Here is a 21,744-nt window from a genome sequence, read left to right on the forward strand (position 1 = left end):
GCTAGGGGCTCCTGATCCTTGGAAACCAGGAGAGAGTATATAGCGACTGACTCGTTTAGGCCAGCGGTTCCCAGCCTTTCCTGTACCAGGGGCCAGTTTCATGGAAGAGAAGTTTTCCCTGGACAGGGCTGGGGGAGGGGGGAGGGCGGGGATGGTTTTGGGATGATTCGAGCTCATTACATGTACTGTGCACTCTATTTCTAGTATTATATCAGCTCCACCTCCGATCACCAGGCATTAAATCCTGGAGGGTAGGGACCCCTGCTTTAAGCCACTAAGTTCTGGAGCGACTTGCCACATAGCAGTGGATAACTGATCCGGGCCCCCATCTTACAGAGGAAGGAAATGGGACCTCCCTGAGACACAGCTGGCGAGGGCAGAGCTGGGGCTCGGCTTCCGTGTCATTGTCACCTCCCCCTGTACCCCAAGGCGGGCCCCAGCCAAGGCTGGGAGACCCAGGAGGCTCCCCTGCGGCCCCCCTCACCGCCTTCTGCCATAGACTCGGGAGGCAGACAGTATTGAGGAGGGACCATCAGGTCAGCCTGGAGGCTCAGAGAGGCGAGAGGCGTTCCGTCCAAGGACACGCGGCCGGGCAGGCGGCTCTGGGCAGAGCTCCCCTGGACATGTGCTCGCCTTCACGTGACCATGGACCAGAGTCACCCCGTTCCAAACCTGGCGTGATCACCGCGCCCCGTGAGCCTTGGCATCTGCAGCCTCTACTACTTCACACCTTGTTCCCGAAGGGCTTTCTCCTGAGCCACCTGGGGCCTCAAATGCAGCCTTGCCCAGCAGAGCACAGCGGCCGCAGCTTGGGGGTGAGGGGTCCCTGGTCACTCGGGCCAGGCAGGGCCTCTGAGCCCCTGCAGGAAGAGGCTCCAGACCCTCGCCTGGAGGTGAGCCCAGCCGCTAGCATTCAGGGGCATCGCACAGCCCCGTTCTGACAAATATCATGGCACAAAAAAGGCCTTTCACAGAGCAACCAGCCAAGCCAGCTGTCTGCGGTGGGCTTCTACACAGTGAAGGGCCACCCAAAGGTGAGCACGTGTCCAGGGGAGCTCTGCCCGGTGCTACCTGCCCAGGGGGAGGGGGCAGACGAAGGGACCTGTGGCCCTGCAGGCCTTACGTTCCTGGATTCCCCGAGCTGGGTCAGGGGACCCCGGCGAAGGTTCGGTAGTTGCCTGGTATGGCTGCAGGCAGACGCCGCCTGCCCTGGGCTCATCCTGCTCCCCCAGCAGACGGGGCTTCTGGAGCTGGCGTGTCCACTGTTCAGGGAAGCCTTGCTGAACGCACGACGAGGCTGTGGACAGCCAGAAGGAACCTGTCCAGCCTGGGAGCCCCTGTTACCCACTAGTCTCCACTCTTGGGAGGAATGAAGCCAGTGACAGCCCTGTGGAGACACACCCCCACCCAGGCCGGCATGCCTCGGGTACTTCCCAAGCCCCTCCTGCACGCAGGCACCATCCTAGGCCTGGAGACGAGCAGCAGGCAAAGCGAACTGAAGTGCCTACCCTCTTGGAGCTAGTCGGGGGTAGTGGTGGTGGTTTAGTCACTCAGTTGTGTCCTGCTCTTTGCGACCCCATGAAATGGAGCCCACCAGGCTCCTCCGTCCATGGCATTTCCCAGGCAAGAATACTGGAGTGGGTTGCCATTTCCTTCTCCAGAGGATCCTCCTGGCCCAGGGATCGAACCCAGATCTCCTTCATTGACAGGTGGATTCTTTACTGCTGAGCCACCAGGGAAGCCCAAGTTCAGGGAGATAGACAGTAATGTATGTGTCAGGCAGTGACAGCCCTGTGAAGGAGACAGCAGATGTGGTCATTTTTAAAGGTAGTTTAACCTGAAGTTCTATAGGACTCTTTAAGTCAGGCGATTTCTCAACATGATTTTTTCTTATTATTATTTTGGCCACACTGAGCGGCATGTGGAATCTTAGTACCCCCCAACCAGGGATCTAACTGGTGCCCTCTTGCATTGGAAGCGCAGAGTCTTAACCATGGGACCGCCAGGGAAGTCCCCAGGTGCAGTAGTTTTAAAACACGCCCACAGTTCTTTGGCACTTCTCCCCATGGGCAATGGAGCCTAACTTTCCTCCACTTAAACATGAACTAAGCAACTCAATTTTAATGAATGAAGGTAGCAGAAATGGTGCTGGTGAGTGTTGCAGCTCAGTCCTAAAGGTATATATGGCTTCCACCTGAGATCCAGTGGATCTCTCCCTCTCAGGATGTCCATTCCTGGTCTGGGAAGCTCGGGCCACGTGGAGAAGCCATGTATGGGTGTTTCAGTGTCCCGAAACCCCAAAAGCTGGCATCCACCACCCAATTTATGAAGGAGCAGGCCCTCTGACATTGGGAAAGGTTGAGGGCAGAAAGAGAAGAGAGCGGATGAGGATGAGATGGTTGGATGGCATCACTGACTCAGTGGACATGAACTTGGGCAAACTCTGGGGGATGGGGAGGGCCAGGGAGGCCTGGCCTGCTGGAGTCCATGGGGTCGCAAAGAGTCAGACACGACTAAGTGACTGAACAACAGGCCTTCCCAAGATTCCAGCCTGGGCCTGGGTCTTCAGCAGGGCTGCCTCCCCTCAACCCCGTCCCCAGTGACATCACGGCGCAGACACCCCACCCCACCGTGCCCTCTATGGTCTGGGCGTATGACACGGAGTGTGAGGCCACTGGGCTTTGGGGCGACCTGCTACGCAGACAGAGGGGCCGGGACAGCTGGGAGTGGGGGTCGCAGAGGGACAGGATGGGGGAGCCTGGTCTCGACACAGCGGTCAGCAGTGAGGCTTCCCTGGTTTAAGTGGCCCCTCAGGAGAGCGGAAGGTGAAGGGGTGAGCCCCGTGGACTCTGATGGGGGAGCAGACGGGCTCGTGTGGGGCAGCGGAGCCGGAGGGGTGGTTGTAGGAGATGGACCAGAGAGGCGGGGGCGCATGGAGGGCCTTGGGGTGCAGGGCACTGAGGGGACCCGGGCTTTGCTCCATGTGGGAGGGCTGGGAGCTGAGGAGGGTTTTAACGCAACCCCTCAGAGGTTCCTGGGTGGGAAACAGAAGAGGTCACCCTGGGAGCAGCTCGACTGTCCTGGAAGAGCGCCCAGGAGAGCCCCGCCATGCACTGAGCTGGGTGTCGGGGGGCTCTGACGAGGGAAGAGGCCACAGAGGGGGCCATCTGCCTCCCTCCTTCCCTCTCAAAGGGGGTCAGACCAAGACACCAAGGGAAAAGGCCCTGGATGCCAGCACTGTCTAGCCTGGGAAGGAGGAGTTTTTCTTCTCCTCTGTGCTTTTCTGTAACTGCCAGGCCGGCGGGGGTGGGGTTGGGGGTGAGCAGCCCGGGGCTCCCTGGCGCCCCCGCGTGGGCAGCCAGCGTCTGCTCCTGGCCAGCGCACAGAGGGCAGTCAGCCGTGTTCTGGGAAGGCCTCACGGTCAAATCCTGGCCTGCCACACTCACTTGGCCGTGTGACCCTAGGTGGGCCACCGCCCCTCTCTGAGCCTCGGTTTGCTCTTGTGTAGAATGGGGATGAGACTGCTGTCGCTGACCTTGAAGAGCTGTTCTCAGCACTGTCAAGGGTGCCTGCCCTCAGAGGTGCCCGGGTTGTTGGTGAGCAATCCACTAAAGCCTGCACTGCCTTTCCCTGTAAGACCCTCCCGTGAGCCCCCATTGGCATGAAGCCTGAACTGCTCAGGGTGGCATTTAGGCCAGCTGGCCCTGTGCTCCCTTTGCAGGATCCCCACCCCTTGTCCCCTGCACGGTGTCCCCAGATCTCCTTTACATGCTGAATGCCTGCCCCTACTGTTGAGGGTCATCTCTGGGCCCGGCATTGCGCCAAACACCCACAGCTTCACCCTTCTGCCAGCCCCGTGGAGGCCCTGGGAGGTAGGTCCTGCATTTCGGAAGAGGAGTGGGATGTTCACGGAACAGGGCTGCAGGCGGGGGTTGCAGGCACAAATCTGCACGTTTCTGCTGACCACTGGCAGACAGACGGACTGCAAATGAGCTGGAGGCCCCAGAGGGGCAGGGACCGAGGCGGGGTGGGGGAGGCGTGCCATGCCCAGAGGGAAGCACTTCTGAGTGTTCAGATACCAGCAGGACACACTACACACCAGTGGGTGGGCTGTGGCTTGCGGCACTGCCGGTCTGAGACTTCTGGTGGCAGAGAAAGGATCTGTGAGCCAGGACTCAAGCCCCGGGCATTCATGTCTCAGACCCCTGCTGTCAATCACTGGGCACCGTGGACACCACAGTTGGATGGGTTCTCTCAGGGTGATGCTGATGGCCCGGACACCCTGCTCATCTTGCGTCCATCTCCCACACCCCACACCCTGGGAAGAAGTGCCCCATGTCCAGGTCTCCCCAGGATCTGATATGGAAGGGGTATCTGGGGTGGGATGGAATGGTCCGTGTGGTGCCTGGCACACAGTAGATGCCTGAATTACACACCAGGAGGAGGAAGAGGCGGTCAGGTCTTCACCTACCCCCTCATCTGCTGACTCTGCCCCTCTTGGTCTCAGCTGAGATGCCCCCTCCTCCAGGCAGCCTTCCCTGCCTGCCCCATGCACTGCCTGCTGTAGCTGTTGGCTTGTCTCTTGGGCTGGATTAGGGGACCTTTGAGGGCAGGCCCTGCTCTTTCTCAGCACCCTCATGCCTGAAAGAATGCCTGGAACCACAGCAGGTGCCCCGGGAGCATTGCATGAATGATGGTGTGGGCTCCAGTGAATATCCGAAAGCCTGCAAGGGAAGCCGCCAGCCAGAGCCCGGATCCCGTGTACAGAGACACAGGTGGCCCCTTTGTGACCCGGGCCGCTCCCGCCCCTGCCCGCCCACCCAGCGTGGCCCCTCCTTGTCGGGAAATATGAAAGGCTGCCTGGCTGGCTGGCAGTGCGGGCAAGCCGTTGCTGCCATTAAGTTAATGTTATGGGTCTTTTACAGGTGTGTTAAATAGATGCAGTTATTAACGAGTATATTAAGCCAATTAAAAGCAGCCCTTTGAGTGGGGTTTAATGTGGCTACAGGGAGACCTCAGTGGCAGCCTGCCTTCCAGAAGTTGGAGGTGGGGGGAGCCTGGGTGGAGGGTGGGGGGCTGTGCTGCTGAGACCGGGGAGAGGTGAACAGTGGGACCCCGGCTGGAGGCAGGCCCATGGCTGACGCCTCGTTCGGCCACTCCTGGGGGTGACCTTGGGCAGCGGCCGGGCGTGAGAGCCTGTTTCTCACCTGTACGGGGCTGAAGGGGCAGACACATCTGGGGAACTCGGTCCCGGCAGGCACGCGGTACTTGCCCATCAAGAAGGGGGATGCGGGTGGCCAGGCCAGGACCCCAGTCCAGGATTCCTGCTCCCACGTGCCAGGCTTTGTGGTGGGAGCCCAGGCGCCTACTGGACAGACGCCAGTCCCTGGGCAGTCGCATGCACTTCCTGTTGAGCCACTGGACACCCCCCGCCCGCCCTTGGTGGACCTCAGGCTTTGTGACTGTGATGGGGGCTGACTGCAGCTTTCCTGGAGGAGGGGTGGGGGAGGTGGGGCCATTAAAGGTGTGCCAGGCGCCTGAGCACGGCAGGCCTTGAGTGCATGCTGTTTCTTTCTCACGCCCTCCCAGTTTCCGCCTGCTGCCTCTTCCCTAAAGCTCGGGAAGTGGACGGTTGTTATCTGTGTTGAGGTGGGGGTCCGGGGTGCCCGGGCAGAGGGCCTGGCCCCAGCCCACCAGGAGGAGCCAGCCCACATCTGCATTCCCCTCTGCTGTCGACACTCTTGCCCTTGGAGGTGGCAGCCTTCTGAATGCTCAATTAACGCGACACTAATTAGCTGGTGGCACCGGCAGAATCCCTAATGAGGCCGCCCAGGAGGGGGCGGGGAGCAGCTGTTCTCCGGCCTCTCTGCTGGGAGGAGGTGGGGAGACGCCCGGCCAGGCGGTTGCCAGCCACTCAATCCTGCCCCAGCCCTGCCCACTGCCCCGGTGGGGCTTGGAGGTCAGACCTGGGTGCTACCGCTGTCTGCTTCCCATGGTGTGGGTTTTTTGGTTTGCCCAGAGTTCCTGCTGGTGTAGTGCTGGGGAAGGCTCTAGTGCCATTCACTCCATTCGGATAAGCCGTGTCCTGGCGATGCCTACCCCCCCTCCCCCCTCCCCCCAGCCCCCGTGACCCACAACGCCTGCTTTGCCCACTCCAGATGCTCTGCTCTATCCCCCTTTCCCTTTGCCAGTCGCACAGCTTCAGCCTTAAGCCACGGCAGAATGGCCCCTACTCTTCTCCATCAGAAGCGCCCCGGTTGTTCGTGACCCTCTGTTCTTTATCGACTTCCACGTGCGGTCTTCAGGTTATGCACAGGATGGCTAGCAGGGAGGGACTGGATCAAATCTCCATGTGCAGGACGTAACTCTAAGTCTATTTCAGTCTTTAAAAACTATCATCATATCCGTAGAGGTCATTTCTTTATCTTTTTGTGAATTTAGATTCCTTAATATTTAATAATTTTAGGTTCCTTAGTAAGTGTAATAGTGTCATAACTTAGATAAAATGGACAATTCCTAGATACACACAAACTACCCAAACTTACTTAATACAAAACAGAAAGTCTTTATAGACCTGTAATAGAGACTGAACTAGAAACCAGGACACCCACCAAGAAAAGCCCAGGCCTGGATGAGGCTTCACTGGCGTATGCTACGGAACATTTAAAGAATTAATGCCAGTTTCCCCACAAACTCTTCTAAAAAAGAGACTCAGAGGGAACATTTGTAAACCGATTCTGTGAGGCTAGTATTTGTTGTTGCTGTTTAGTCGCTCAGTTGTGTCTGACTCTTTGTGACCCCATGGACTGTAGTCCGCCAGGCTCCTCTGTCCATGAGATTTCCCAGGCAAGGACACTGCAGTGGGTTGCCATTTCCTCCTCCAGGGGATCTTCCCGACCTATAGACTAGTATCCCTTATGAATATGCACTCAGCCCTCCATATCCACAGGTTCTGTATCCAAGGATTCAATGGAGGACTGGAAATTCCAAAAAGCAAAAGGTGAATTTGCTGCGCACAGCAACTACTTTCAGCATTTACAGCATGTTTACGACCACCTACATATCAACGGCATCATCTTTACAACTATGCACTCCCCGGGTCGGTAGGCGCCCAGTATGCTACTGGAGATCAGTGAGAAATAATTCCAGAAAGAATGAAGAGACAGAGCCAAAGCAAAAACAACACCCAGTTGTGGATGTGACTGGTGATGGAAGCAAGGTCCAATGCTGTAAAGAGCAATATTGCATGGGAACCTGCAATGTCAGGTCCATGCTGCTGCTGCTGCTAAGTCACTTCAGTCGTCCATGAATCAAGGCAAACTGGAAGTGGTCAAACAGGAGATGGCAAGAGTGAACGTCGACATTCTAGGTATCAGTGAACTAAAATGGACTGGAATGGGTAAATTTAACTCAGATGACCATTATATCTGCTACTGTGGGCAAGAATTGCTTAGAAGAAATGGAGTAGCCCTCATAGTCAACAAAAGAGTCTAAAATGCAGTACTTAGATGCAATCTCAAAAATGACAGAATGATCTCTGTGTGTTTCCAAGGCAAACCATTCAATATCACAGTAATCCAAGTCTATGCCCCGACCAGTAATGCTGAAGAAGCTGAAGTTGAATGGCTCTATGAAGACCTGCATGACCTTCTAGAACTAACACCCAAAAAAGATGTCCTTTTCATTATAGGGGACTGGAATCCAAAAGTAGGAAGTCAAGAAGTACCTGGAGTAACAGGAAAATTTGGCCTTGGAGTACAGAATGAAGCAGGGCAAAGGCTAATAGAGTTTTGCCAAGAGAATGCACTGGTCATAGCAAACACCCTCTTCCAACAACACAGGAGAAGACTCTACACATGGACATCACCAGATGGCCAACACCGAAATCAGACTGATTGTACTCTTTGCAGCCAAAGATGGAGAAGCTCTATACAGTCAGCAAAGAAAAGACCAGGAGCTGACTGCGGCTCAGATCATGAACTCCTTACTGCAAAATTCAGACTTGACTTGAAGAAAGTAGGGAAAACCTCTAGACCATTCAGGTATGACCTAAATCAAATCCCTTATGATTATACAGTGGAAGTGAGAAATAGATTTAAGGGACTAGATTTGATAGAGTGCCTGATGAACTATGGACGGAAGTTTGTGACATTGTATAGGAGACAGGGATCAAGACCATCCCCAAGAAAAAGAAATGCAAAAAATTAAAATGGCTGTCTGAGGAGGCCTTACAAATAGCTGTGAAAAGAAGAAAAGTGAAAAGCAAAGGAGAAAAGGAAAGATATACCCATTTGAATTCAGAGTTCCAAAGAATAGCAGGGAGAGATAAGAAAGCCTTCCTCAGCGATCAATGCAAAGAAATAGAGGAAAACAATAGAATAGGAAAGACTAGAGATCTCTTCAAGAAAATTAGAGATACCAAGGGAACATTTCATGTAAAGATCGGCTCAATAAAGGACAGAAATGGTATGGACCTAACAGAAGCAGAAGATATTAAGAAGAGGTGGTAAGAATACACAGAACTATACAAAAAAGATCTTCACAACCCGGATAATCACGATGGTGTGATCACTCACTTAGACATCCTGGAATGTGAAGTCAAGTGGGCCTTAGGAAGCATCACTATGAACAAAGCTACTGGAGGTGATGGAATTCCAGTTGAACTATTTCAAATCCTAAAAGATGATGCTGTGAAAGTGCTGCACTCAATATGCCAGCAAATTTGGAAAACTCAGCAGTAGCCAGAGGACTGGAAAAGATCAGTTTTCACTCCAATCCCTAAGAAAGGCGATGCCAAAGAATGTTCAAACTACTGCACAATTGCACTCATCTCACACACTAGTAAAGTAATGCTTAAAATTCTCCAAGCCAGGCTTCAACAATATGTGAACTGTGAACTTCCAGATGTTCAAGCTGGTTTTAGAAAAGGCAGAGGAACCAGAGATCTAATTGCCAACATCTGCTGGATCATGGAAAAAGCAATAGAGTTCCAGAAAAATATCTATTTCTGCTTTATTAACTATGACAAAGCCTTTGACTGTGTGGATCACAATAAACTGTGGAAAATTCTGGAAGAGATGAGAATACCAGACCACCCGACCTGCCTCTTGAGAAATTTGTATGTCAGGAAGCAACTTATAGGTCAGGAAGCAACAGTTAGAACCAGACATGGAACAACAGACCAGTTCCAAACAGGGAAAGGAGTATGTCAAGGCTGTATATTGTCACCCTGCTTATTTAACTTCTATGCAGAGTACATCATGAGGAACGCTGGGCTGGAAGAAGCACAAGCTGGAATCAAGATTGCTGGGAGAAATATCAATAACCTCAGATATGCAGATGATACCACCCTTATGGCAGAAAGTGAAGAGGAACTCAAAAGCCTCTTGATGAAAGTGAAAGAGGAGAGTGAAAAAGTTGGCTTAAAGCTCAACATTCAGAAAACTAAGATCATGGCATCTGGTCCCATCACTTCATGCCAAATAGATGGGCAAACAGTGGAAACAGTGACAGACTAACAAAGGTCCGTCTAGTCAAGGCTATGGTTTTTCCAGTGGTCATGAATGGATGTGAGAGTTGGACTGTGAAGAAAGCTGATCGCTGAAGAATTGATGCTTTTGAACTGTGGTACTGGAGAAGACTCTTGAGAGTCCCTTGGACTGCAAGGAGATCCAACCAGTCCATCCTGAAGGAGATCAGTCCTGGGTGTTCATTGGAAGGACTGATGCTGAAGCTCCAATATTTTGGCCACCTGATGTGAAGAACCAACTCACTGGAAAAGCCCCTGATGCTGGGAAAGATTGAGGGCAGGAGAAGGAGACAATAGAGGATGAGATGGTTGGATGGCATCACCGACTCAATGGACATGAATTTGAGTAAACTCCAGGAGTTGGTGATAGACAGGGAGGCCTGGCATGCTGCAGTCCATGGGGTCGCAAAGAGTCGGACACAACTGAGTGACAGAACTCAACTGAACCTAGTATTTACATTGTACTTCAGTACTCTTGCCTGGAAAATCCCATGGATGGTGGAGCCTGGTGGGCTGCAGTCCATGGGGTCGCTAAGAGTCAGACACCTCTGAGCGACATCCCTTCACTTTTCACTTTCATGCATTGGAGAAGGAAATGGCAGCCCACTCCAGTGTTCTTGCCTGGAGAATCCCAGGGATGGGGAAGCCTGGTGGGCTTCCATCTATGGGGTCGCACAGAGTCGAACATGACTGAAGCGACTTAGCAGCAGCAGCAGCAGGTATAAGTAATCTAGAGATGATTTAAAACATATGCAAGGGACTTCCCTGGTGGTCCAGTGGTTAGGACTCTATACTTTCACTGCCAAAGGGTGGGTTCAGTCCCTGGTTGGGGAACTAAGATCGCACAAGCCATGTGGTGCAGCCAAAAAAAAGTATACACAAGGATGTGCATAGATCCTTGGGTATACTATATATATATATGTGTGTGTGTGTGTGTGTGTGTACTTTTATGAATATCATATATATATATATGTTTTTAGATTCTTTTCTATTATAGGTTATTATAAGATGCTGAGTACAATTCCCTGCGCTATACAGTAAGTTCTTCATATTGTATGTTGATGTTCTGAGAATCTTGCTGAATTCTTCTCTTGGAACTTCTATGCAGTTTAACTTCTAATCCTTAGTTGCTCAGTTGTGTCCAACTCTGCCACCCCATGGACTGTAGCCCGCCAGGCTCCTCTGTCCATGGGATTTCCCAGGCAGAATACTGGAATGGGTTGCCATTCCCTTCTCCAGGGGATCGTCCCAACCCAGGGGTTGAACCTGGGTCTCCCACACCACAGGCAGATTCTCTAACCCTTAAAACTTATTTTCTCTGTCTTGCTGAGCTGGCCAGCACCTCCGGACAGTGTGGGAAGGCAGTGACTTGGTTCTTTGTCCTCCTCTGACTTTATCAGCCGTCGGGTTGGTTTGTGGTGGCCTGTGATTGAAACCTCTGTAATAGAAGTAGTTGCCTGTTGTCCTAGTTTGCTGAGAGCTTATTTTTATTCGTTCAGTTGTAAAAGGGGGCTGCCTCCACCCGGCCCTGTCCTGGCTGTCACCTCTGCACCTCCGTTCCCTCCTGACTCGGTTCTAGGTGGGCGTGGCCCTGGACTGTCCCTCCATCTCCAGGGCTGCGCTTGGCAACAGCTACATAATTGAATCTGCTGCGTGGCCAGCAGTGGGTTTTTCATTTTATTGGAATTTTAAATCGCTTTGTTTCTTCTGTATTTTATTAGTGTCAGTGGAAGCAGCTGTACCTGCAGGAATACTCACGGGGTCTGGTGGCTCCAGCCTTTGGGTTCGGGGGTGATGGGTGGGAGTTGGGTGAGGAGGAGTGGGCACTGGGGAGAAGATCTGCTCCAGGACCTTCTTGGGTTCACCAGCCCTTGGAAGCTTTCCCCTTTAAGACGCAAGAGACAGGCTGGGGAACCTGTGGTCCCTCTGCGGGCTGGGTATGGGGAAAGGGCTCCCAACCTCAGGGGGAGATGGGGGCAGGTAGAGGGTTTGAGTCTGTTGCCAGGCTCTGGGGGTTCTCACCTTTTCTTCTCATTCCCACGTCAAGGTGGAGGAAACTGCGACCCCCGAGAGGGCTACTCGCTCACCCAAGAGCACACACACATCCCCTTCAGGGCCAGCCAGGATTTGCCCCCCAGACCATCAGGTCTCAGAGCCTGTGCCCTGGGGGCTCATGGGGACGAGGGCGGGGCAGTCACGATACCCGCGTCTACAGAGGATCTACAGAGGACCGGCCAAGGCATGGACAGGCTGCACCCCTCCCCCAAGATCCGCAGAGTGAGGGAGGAAGCTCACACCCTCTCCCGGGGCAGCCGGCTGGGCCCCCCACCCCCATCCCCTGCCCCAGTGAAGCCCCCGCGCTGCCACCCTGCCACCCGGGGCCCTCTGCCTGGCCCCTGCTCTCAGGGGAGCGTGACTCAAACTTTGTTATCAAAACCATGGTGAGAAAGTCAAATATTCATTAGGGGGATGGTCCCCGGGGGGGCGGGTCCTGTTCGGGCCCTGCCCAGCTGGGAGCAGCCCGGGTCTCAGGCCTGAGGTAGGAAAGGGGAATGGACTTTCCCTCCTTGCCTCACTTCTTATTCCCCCCCTTTCTTTTTCTTTCTCCAGGTTACTTTGTCCAGTCAGCTGGAACTGGCTACAGCAGCTAGCCGCCCGGGCTCCTGGACACGCGGTTGCCTGCGTCCCCTGGGTCCTCCATCGGCTGGACCACAGGTTCCAGGGGTGAACTGCAGCCATTTCTGGTCCGCTGGGCACGTTCGGGGCGCTCGTGGAGGTCAGTGCTGGGCAGCCCTGTGCAGACAGGCCGCTCTGATGCCATCACCCAGGAAGAAGCAGGAGGGGGGCTCAGACCGGGCCATGTCTTCTCCCCACTGGGTTTCTGACACCATCATCATCACAGGGGATGGCTTTTTAGGTGCTCTGGCCCCCCGCTTCACAGAAGGGAGCATGCCAGCCCCGAGGCCAACGGGCTCACCCAGGGTCACGCTGCATGTGGCCCAGTCAAGACCTCTGTCCTTTAGTGAGAAACAGCACAGCCCGAGGTCTGGCCATGGGGCTCAAGGCCAGCCCTTCCTGTCTGCCTGGATGGGAAGGAGGTGGGGCGCCACGGGGACAAGTGGGTCAGCCTAGGCCTGGGTGCTCGGGAGTCTTGTCCAGGCCTTGACCGGGCAGCAGGGCACCCGATTCAATTTGCTTATCTCCATTCCTGCTGCCCTCTTTCCTGTGCTCTTCAATTACAGGCAGAGTCAGCGACTCTTCCAGTAAGTGCAAAGACGTCAAAGGGTCTGAGCCGGCAGGGCAAGTGGGACATCTTTGATGGCCCCTCCACATTCTCATGGGGCTTCCCAGGTGGCGTGAGTGGTAAAGAACCCACTTGCCAATGCAGGAGACATAAGAGACGTGGGTTCGATCCCTGGGTTGGGAAGATCCCCTGAAGGAGGGATATGCTACCCACTCCAGTATTCTTGGGCTTCCCTGGTGGCTCAGATGGTAAAGGGATCCACCTGCAATGCTGGAGACCTGGGTTTCATCCCTGGGTTGGGAAGATCCCCTGGAGGAGGGCATGGCAACCCCCTCCAGTGTTCTTGCCTGGAGAATCCCATGGACAGAGGAACCTGGCGGATTATGGTCTATAGGGTCACAAAGAATCAGACAGGACTGAAGCAACTGAGCACACACACACACCACATTCTCTGGTTCCGGCCTTAGAGCAGGGAGCACCAGCCCGGGTCATCATGCCCAGCACTTGCCTCCAGCCTGCTGGCAACAGAGGGCAAGAAGGAAACCCTGGCACCTGGACAGTGGTTAAAATCAGAGGTGAAAATGCACAGACTGTCTGAGCCAGCAAGCCCATCCTGGAATATTATTTTTGCATAGATACACATACATGGGCGAAGGTGGTATTCACTGCAGCCCTGTTTGGAAGAACAAGAGACTAGAAACAACCTAAATGTCCACCAGTGGAGAGACGGGTAAAAACGCCATGCTCACCTGTGCAACAGAATACAGCGAGGGCACACTTCGTGTCAGGTGGGAGGTAATCTCCAGGTTACATCAGGAAGCAGAAAAAGGCAAGGCGCTGAGGAGCATGTCGGGCTGTGAATGTTTACATAAAAGGGTATTTGCTGCCCCTCCTACATGTATGGATTTTTCAGGAGGATATTTAAGGAACTGCTAATGCTGGTTTCCTCTGGGAAGGGGAGTTATTTTTCACTGTAAATTCTTATGCTTTCTGAATTATGTGCCACGGACAATCTATTCAGTGAAGTATCTAATTTTATAAAAGAGAATATGTTCTCCTTGGAGGCTGTGTAAAGGAGGGAAGAGGGGCTGTGCATGAAAAACATTTTTCCTTGAAACCGAAGGCCCTTCCAGATTATCTGTCATTGTTCTGTTTTTGATGAGGCAGACAAATATTTCTCTAAACCCCTATCTCCGAAAGAACACCGTCCGAGGACCTTCAGTTCTGAGGATGTTGATATAACATCTTAGGTCCCCCCCACCCCCACCTTGTCTTCCTGGAAATACCCTCCGGAGGCAAGTAATCAAAACTGAACCAGCATAGGACCTAATCAAAATATATAAGAAAAGGGAAGGAAAAGGCCATAATGGTTGGCAAAAAAAAAAAAAAAAAAATCACTTCGCATCAGAAAAAAATGTGGCCACAGAAGAGAGGACGGTTATGGCTAAATATTTCATTGTGAAGCAAACAACGTAGTAAGTGTTTCTCTAAGGCAAAAATGCAAAGAGTAGGATAAAAAAACTTATAAAAGGAGAAATGGAATGAGCTCAGGGAGGAGAAAGGTGGCACAGAAAACAGGATGAAGAGTGAGCAAAATGCAAGGGAGACAGAGTTAGGAAGGCACTAACAGAAGAGGGTGCATAGCGAAGACAGACAAAAGAAGGAAACTGAAGTAACAGAAGACACGTCTGGGATCTGCACAGACTCCAGGAAAAAACAGACTCTGAACGGTCAACCCCAAGACACAGGCTAGGAAAGTCATGGCATGAAAGATGTGGAAAGATCAAAATGAAATCTAAAGGAGGAAAGAGCAGGCTTCAACTTCTCCATGGTAACATTCAACAGTCGAAAAGAACAGAACAAGGTCTACAAACAAATCCTCAAGGAAACAGAGTGACCCAGGAATGATTTCTTTGCTCATTCAAGTAGAAAGTTACAGACCGTGCTGAACGTGTGGGGATTCCAGGAGTGTGGTTCACAGGAGGCCTTAAGCTGTAGAAGGGCAACTTCAGATGATGGAAAATACAAGGCAAGGGAACTGGTGGTGAGCACAGCCCCTGTTTATCTAGGAGCCTGGGATGGAAAGGCCTGTGGGGATGTAACCAGATGCTAACATCACAAGCCCGTGGGAGTAAGGTAATGGTATCAATAAGAAGGGAGAGAGGGGATCAGAAGTATAAATAAATACACAGGTGCCCTCATTTTTAATAGCTGGGATCAAAAGATATTTAAAGCTGAAGTCAGTTAATAGAGGTTTAAAAGGATGACGCGAACACTGAGAAAATGCTATAGAGAGAAGGATATACACTAATTTCATCATTTTGTTCATTTTAGACTAGATGGAATAGACGCCGTGTCAAAGAAATAGAAAATCAGGGAACTGTTTAACACTGCACCACTGGAAAAAGGATACCAGCCCTTCCTATGATTAGTAGGTACACAGAGAACTTAGATCACACGGGGAAAGACTTTTCAAAGCAATTAAAACAAAGCACAGCATGACTGAACTAATACCAGACATCTGTTGCATCAATAAATGTAAATGGGCTAAACTCTCCTATTAAATATTTTTTAAAAAGGCATTCAGATTGGATCACAAAGCTTAATTCAACTCTATATTATATGAGTCACAACTAAACAAAGTAATTCAGAAAGGCTGAAATAAAAGGACTGGCAAAGGTTTCAAGAAAAACTGTGAATTAAAAAAGCATCTTAATAGGAGGTTACCATCTTAATAGATAAAATTGAATCCAGGCCAAAAAGTATTAAATACAGCCAAGAAGGATGCAATTCACTATGGAGATTTAAGGTACTGATATCTGTGTGTTAAACAGCATTGCGTCACCATTCATAAGGCCAAAGCTTTAGAGCTACAGGAGATGTAGACTGGCACACATTGCCAGCAGGCGTCTAATCCATTTCTCTATCGTGACGGGTAAGCACAGATACACAAGACCTATTAATGTGGCCATCCCCAAGAGAAAGAATGCAAAAAAGGCAAACTGGCTGTCTGAGGAGGACTCACAAATAGCTGAGAAAAGAAGAGAAGCGAAAGGCAAAGGAGAAAAGGAAAGAGATACCCGTTTGAATGCAGAGTTCCAAAGAACAGCAAGGAGAGATAAGAAAGCCTTCCTCAGCGATCAGTGCAAAAAGACAGAGGAAATCAGTAGAATGGGAAAGACTAGAGATCTCTTCAAGAAAATTAGAGATACCAAAGGAACATTTCATGCAAAGATGGGCTCGATAAAGGACAGAAATGGTATGGACCTAACAGAAGCAGAAGATATTAAGAAGAAGTGGCAAGAATACACAGAAGACCTCTACAAAAAAAGATCTCAATGACCCAGATAACCACGATGGTGTGATCACTCACCTAGAGCCAGACATTCTGGAATGAGAAGTCAAGTGGGCCTTAGGAAGAATCTCTACGAACAAAGCTAGTGGAGGTGATGGAATTCCAGCTGAGCTATTTCAAATCCTAAAAGATGATGCTGGAAATTGCTGCACTCAATATGCCAGCAAATTTGGAAAACTCAGCAGTGGCCACAGGACTGGAAAAGGTCAGTTTTCATTCCAATCCCAAAGAAAGGCAATGCCAAAGAATGTTCAAACTACTGCACAATTGCACTCATCTCACACGCTAGCAAAGTAATGCTCAAAATTCTCCAAGAAGGCTCCAACAGTATGTGAACTGAGAACTTCCAGATATTCAAGCTGGATTTAGAAAAGGCAGAGGCACCAGAGATCAAATTGCTAACATCCGCTGAATCATCGAAAAAGCAAGGGAGTTCCAGAAAAACATCTATTTCTGCTTTATTGACTATGCCAAAGTCTTTGTGTGGATCACAACAAACTGTGGAAAATTCTTCAAGAGATGGGAATGCCATACCACCTTATCTGCCTCCTGAGAAGTCTGTATGCTGGTCAAGAAGCAATAGAACTGGACATGGAACAACAGACTGGTTCCAAATCGGGAAAGGGGTATGTCAAGACTGTATATTGTCACCCTGCTTATTTAACTTCTATGCTTATTTAACTTTTATCATGCAAAATGGCAGGCTGGATGAAGCACAAGCTGGAATCAAGATTGCTGGGAGAAATATCAATAACCTCAGATATGCAGATGACACCACCCTTATGGCAGAAAGTGAAGAGGAACTAAAGAGCCTCTTGATGAAAGTGAAAGAGGAGAGTGAAAGAGCTGGCTTAAAGCTCAACATTCAGAAAACTAAGATCATGGCATCCAGTCCCATCACTTCATGGGAAATAGACAGGGAAACAATGAAAACAGTGATAGACTTTCTTTTCTTGGGCTCCAAAATCACTGCAGATGGTGATTGCAGCCATGAAATTAAAAGACACTTGCTCCTTGGAAGAGAAGCTATGACAAACCTAGACAACATTAAAAAGAGACATTACTTTGCCAATAAATGTCCCTCTAGTCAAAGCTACGGTTTTTCCAGTGGTCATGTATGCATGTGAGAGTTGGACTATAAAGAAAGCTGAGCGCCGAAGAAATGATGCTTTGAACTGTGGTGTTAGAGAAGACTCTTGAGAGTCCCTTGGACTGCAAGGAGATCAAACCAGTCAATTGTAAAGGAAATCAGTCCTGAATATTTATTGGAAGGACTGATGCTGAAGCTCCAGTTCTTTGGCCACCTGAGGCAAAGAGCCAGCTCATTAGAAAAGACCCTGATGCTGGGAAAGATTGAAGGCAGGAGGAGAAGGGGACGACAGAGGATGAGATGGTTGGATGACATCACCAACTCGATGGACATGAGTTTGAGCAGGCTCTGGGAATTGGTGATGGACAGGGAGGCCTGGCATGCTGCAGTCCATGGGGTCACAAAGAGTCGGACACAACTGAGTGACTGAACTGAACTGAATTAATGGTGTAGATATAATTGGTAAATACTAAACTCTGAGCCCTGAAAAAAAGCCACATCTTTTCAAATTCCCATAAAAAGTCATAAAACTCACAGAAAAACCATAGATCATATGGCAAAGAAAACTTCACTGAAGTCCAAAAATGTAGAAATCTTAATATTGTCTGATTATACTGAACTGATAATGCAATAGAACTAGAAATAACAAATCACAAAAGCACCTACTATCTGGGCTCATAGATGGAACGCAGATGAGCTTGAAGCCAAAGAAGAAATCAAAGCCAAAATTCTGTGGCCCCATGGACTGTAGCCCACCAGGCTCCTCTGTCCATGGGATTATCCAGGCAAGAATACTGGAGTAGGTAACCATTCCCTCCTCCAGGGATCTTCCCAACCCAGGGATCAAACCCGAGTCTATTGTGTCTCCTGTATTGGCAGGTGAATTCTTTATGCACTAGGGCCATCTGGGAAGCCCATAGAGTATTTAGAAAGTACTGATAAAAACACGTTAGAACCTATAGGATACATCTAAAGCAGTGCCCAGAGAATTCATAGCCTTAATTTTCCTTTTTTTCTTGTTTAGCAGTATAAAGATCTAAGCCTCTGAAAAAATTTTTTAAAAAGCAAAGCAGGAGCATTTTAATAAAGACAAATGCATAAATTAATGAATTAGAAACCAGAAAAGGGTAATTACTAATAAATGGATCCTAAAGATGTTTCATTTTGGAAAGGAGGGGGGTAGATAACCTCATTAGCTAACTAACCTAATCAAAAAGGGGGAGCACGAAACATACACTATCAGAAACAAGGGTAACAATCATTTAAAAGAATTTATTTTCTGAAGCCTCAGGCAAATAAATTTTAAAACCTGGATAAAATGGGTACTTTTCTAGAGAAACATAATTTACCAAATTCATTCAGAAACATTTAAATCAATCATTACAGAAGGAATGGAGAACATCTCAGTGCTACCCAGACCTCCACCTCCCCCAAATAAATGCACTGGCCTAGACTGCTTCATGAAATGGCAGCCCACTCCAGTGTTCTTGCCTGGAGAATCCCAGGGACGGGGGAGCCTGGTGGGCTGCCGTCTATGGGGTCGCACAGAGTCGGACACGACTAAAGTGACTTAGCAGCAGCAGCAGCAGCCTGCTTCGTGGAGGATCAACCAGTCTTTAAAGAACAGATAATCCATTTCTACTTACGATGTTATAAAGCAGAGGAAGGAGGAAAGCCTCCACTGTCTTTGTGAAGCAAGTGTAACAACTGATGGTAAAACCCAACAAAAGATGTTCCCAAAAAGCAAACTAAAGACTAATGTCACTGATGAAATTGAAGTAAAACTATTAAATAGAAAACCCAACCCCATGGTATGTTACAAAGAAATATTTCTCATCACCAAGTGGGAACCAACCAGGAAGGCAAGGTTGGGTCATTATTAAGAAATCTGTTATTATTCATATTAAGAGAACAAGGGGGGAAAAAACAACATATGATCAGTTTCACAGACACTAAGAAGTTCAAATTCCGTTCTTAATTTTTAAAATTCTTAATACAACAGGAATAGGTAGACACTTATTTTTAATCTTATAAAGTATCTGCCCCTAGACCAGTATTTTGTGTTATGAGGAAATCCTAGAAGCTTCTGGTTAAAGTCAGAGACAAAGCAAGAATGTCTATTGTCACCACTCTCATTTTTTATTGTTCCAGGGATAGTAGGCAACATTAATAAGACAAAGAAATCAAGGTATAAAACTTGCAAAGTAGGAGGTCAAATTATTGCTTACGAATGATTTGATAGTATAACTGGAAAACTTAAGAGACTAAATTGAAAAAGCTTTATAAACAACAAAATTCAGTAAGGTGGCAGGAGTTAATAGCCTTTATATAAACACTTATGGAAGAAAAGATTAGCCAAGAAAGATTAATGTTCCAGAGGCAGGAAACTTAAAAAATGTGCAAAGGTCTAAATGAAGAAAGTACTAACACGCTCCTGAGGGACACGGAAGAAAGTCTGAACAAACAGAAAGGTACAGATCATGTTATTGGAGGGAAAGACATCATAAAAATGTCACTTCTTCCTAAATTAATTTATAAATTGCATGCAATCCCAGTAAAAACCCAAACAGGATTTTGTTCTTACCTAAATAAGTTGATTCTATGGTCCAGACAGAAAACTAATATAACAGCCAAGGAATTTTTGCATAAGAAAATGATGAATAACAAGCAGGAAGCACCACCAAATATTAAAATGTGTCATACACACGCTATGACACGATGAACCCTGAAAATGCTGTGCAGAGGGCAAGAAGCCAGTCACAAAAGGCCACGTACTATATGAGTCCCTCCCCAGTAAAGGCCAAAAGAAAGGAATCTATAGAGAACGGAGGATGAAAGAGTGGGTAAAGGGATTTCTTCTGAGCTCACAGAAATGCTCTAAAATGCACTGGGGTGATGGATGCAAAATTCCGTAAGTATACTAAACCACTGAATGCTACACTCAGATGGGTGGATTGTATGGTACATGAATAATATCTCAACAAAGCCATCACAATTTTTAAGATGTATTATACTGCTACAATAATTAAACCAGCATTGCACTGATATTTGAATATACTTGTATCCATACCCCAGCTTTGCACCAGATAAATTACCAAACATATCAGAGATTATATATTTTAAAAGTTAAACCAGAGAAGAACTAGAAGAAACCCTGGGGAAGCTTCCTCTCATTTTTTTTTTAACAGCCTCAGCATGAGAAAGGACATTAAGTATGACACAAAATCCAAAGTCCATAAAAGGAAATACTGACAAATTTCACTTCACCAAAAAAAAAAAAAAGTCCTCCATGACAGAATCAAAGACAAATGACAATCTGCGGGAAACATCTGCAGTTCATAGGAGAGACAGAAGTCTAATTCCATCATATACAAAGAGCTCCTGTAAATCAATAAGGACAGAACCGAGTGGGGAAAAAACAGATCAAGATGATGAACAGATAAATCAAACCACATCCATCAAAGTTGCAAACGCACATACCTTTGACCCCGTATTTCCTCTTGTAGAAATTTACGCTGTGGTTTTATTCACGTATTTGTGACACATAGCCAGGGACAAAGTTTTGTTGCTGCACTGCTTGCAATGGCAGGTTGGGTATGGTTTTCCTTAGGGGATTGGCCAAATAGATGATGGATCATCCAAGCTATGAGAAACTATGTGGGAACAGAATGAGGAAGCTCTTCAGATGCTGACATGCAGCATGTGTTGCTAAGTGAAAACAGTGAGCTGTCAGACAGTGGATAAAGTACGTGTAGACACACATATTTGCTGGCATGTGCATAAAACATCTGGGGGAACAGACAGGAGTGGAGAGGAAGGCTTTGTCTCTCTACCCCGTGATTCCTTTGGAATACTGGACTACATGAGTATATTACCATGTCTAAAGATGGTTGTTGTTCAGCGGCTCTCTTTGAGACCCCATGGGCTGTAGTCCCCCAGGCTTCTCTGTCCATGGGATTCTCCAGGCAGGAATACTGGAGTGGGTTGTCATTTCCTTCTCCAGAGGGATATTCCCGGACCTGGAATCAAACCCATGTCTCCTGCATTGGCAGGTGGATTCTTTACCTCTGAGCCACCAGGGAAGCCCCTGTCTAAAGATAAATACATATTAAGAAAAGAATAAAGCAACAATATAAACCCAGTGATAAGTGGTAACTGATCCTATGCTATGTAGGACAGAAGGCAATAGGGAAGGGTGGGGACTGGGGACTGGTGAACTGGAGAGGAATATCCCTTTACAGATGCAGGCGTTCTGTTCTAACCAACAGGAGGAACACAGGCCTATGTTACCAGATTCTCTGATTTGTATTCAAGACACACTAGATCCAGATTTTTATTTATATCTCCCTACTTTTTAAAATGTTTCTAAATACTTAAAAAATAACAAAAACAGCAACAAATCTATGGTGGTTAAGAATAATCGGATCAGAGGGCTTGGGACCCCTCTCCTGCATGGTAAAGGCGGACAGACCCTTGGAAGTTACCAAGTCCAGCTCCCTAACTTGACCCATTAAGAAAAGCAAGGC

The 21,744-nt window shown here is 48.9% G+C and overlaps 1 protein-coding gene across 1 annotated transcript in view; it reads right to left on the bottom strand.

Annotated features, from left to right (window-relative positions):
* Positions 1-21,744, bottom strand: part of FAM222A (family with sequence similarity 222 member A) — a 58,543-nt gene that overhangs the window by 5,280 nt on the left and 31,519 nt on the right. The window lies entirely within an intron of this gene.

Source organism: Moschus berezovskii, chromosome 19 (genome assembly GCF_049115385.1).
Source record: "Moschus berezovskii isolate FMDL1 chromosome 19, NW_MosBer_1.0, whole genome shotgun sequence".
Lineage (NCBI taxonomy): Eukaryota > Metazoa > Chordata > Mammalia > Artiodactyla > Moschidae > Moschus > Moschus berezovskii.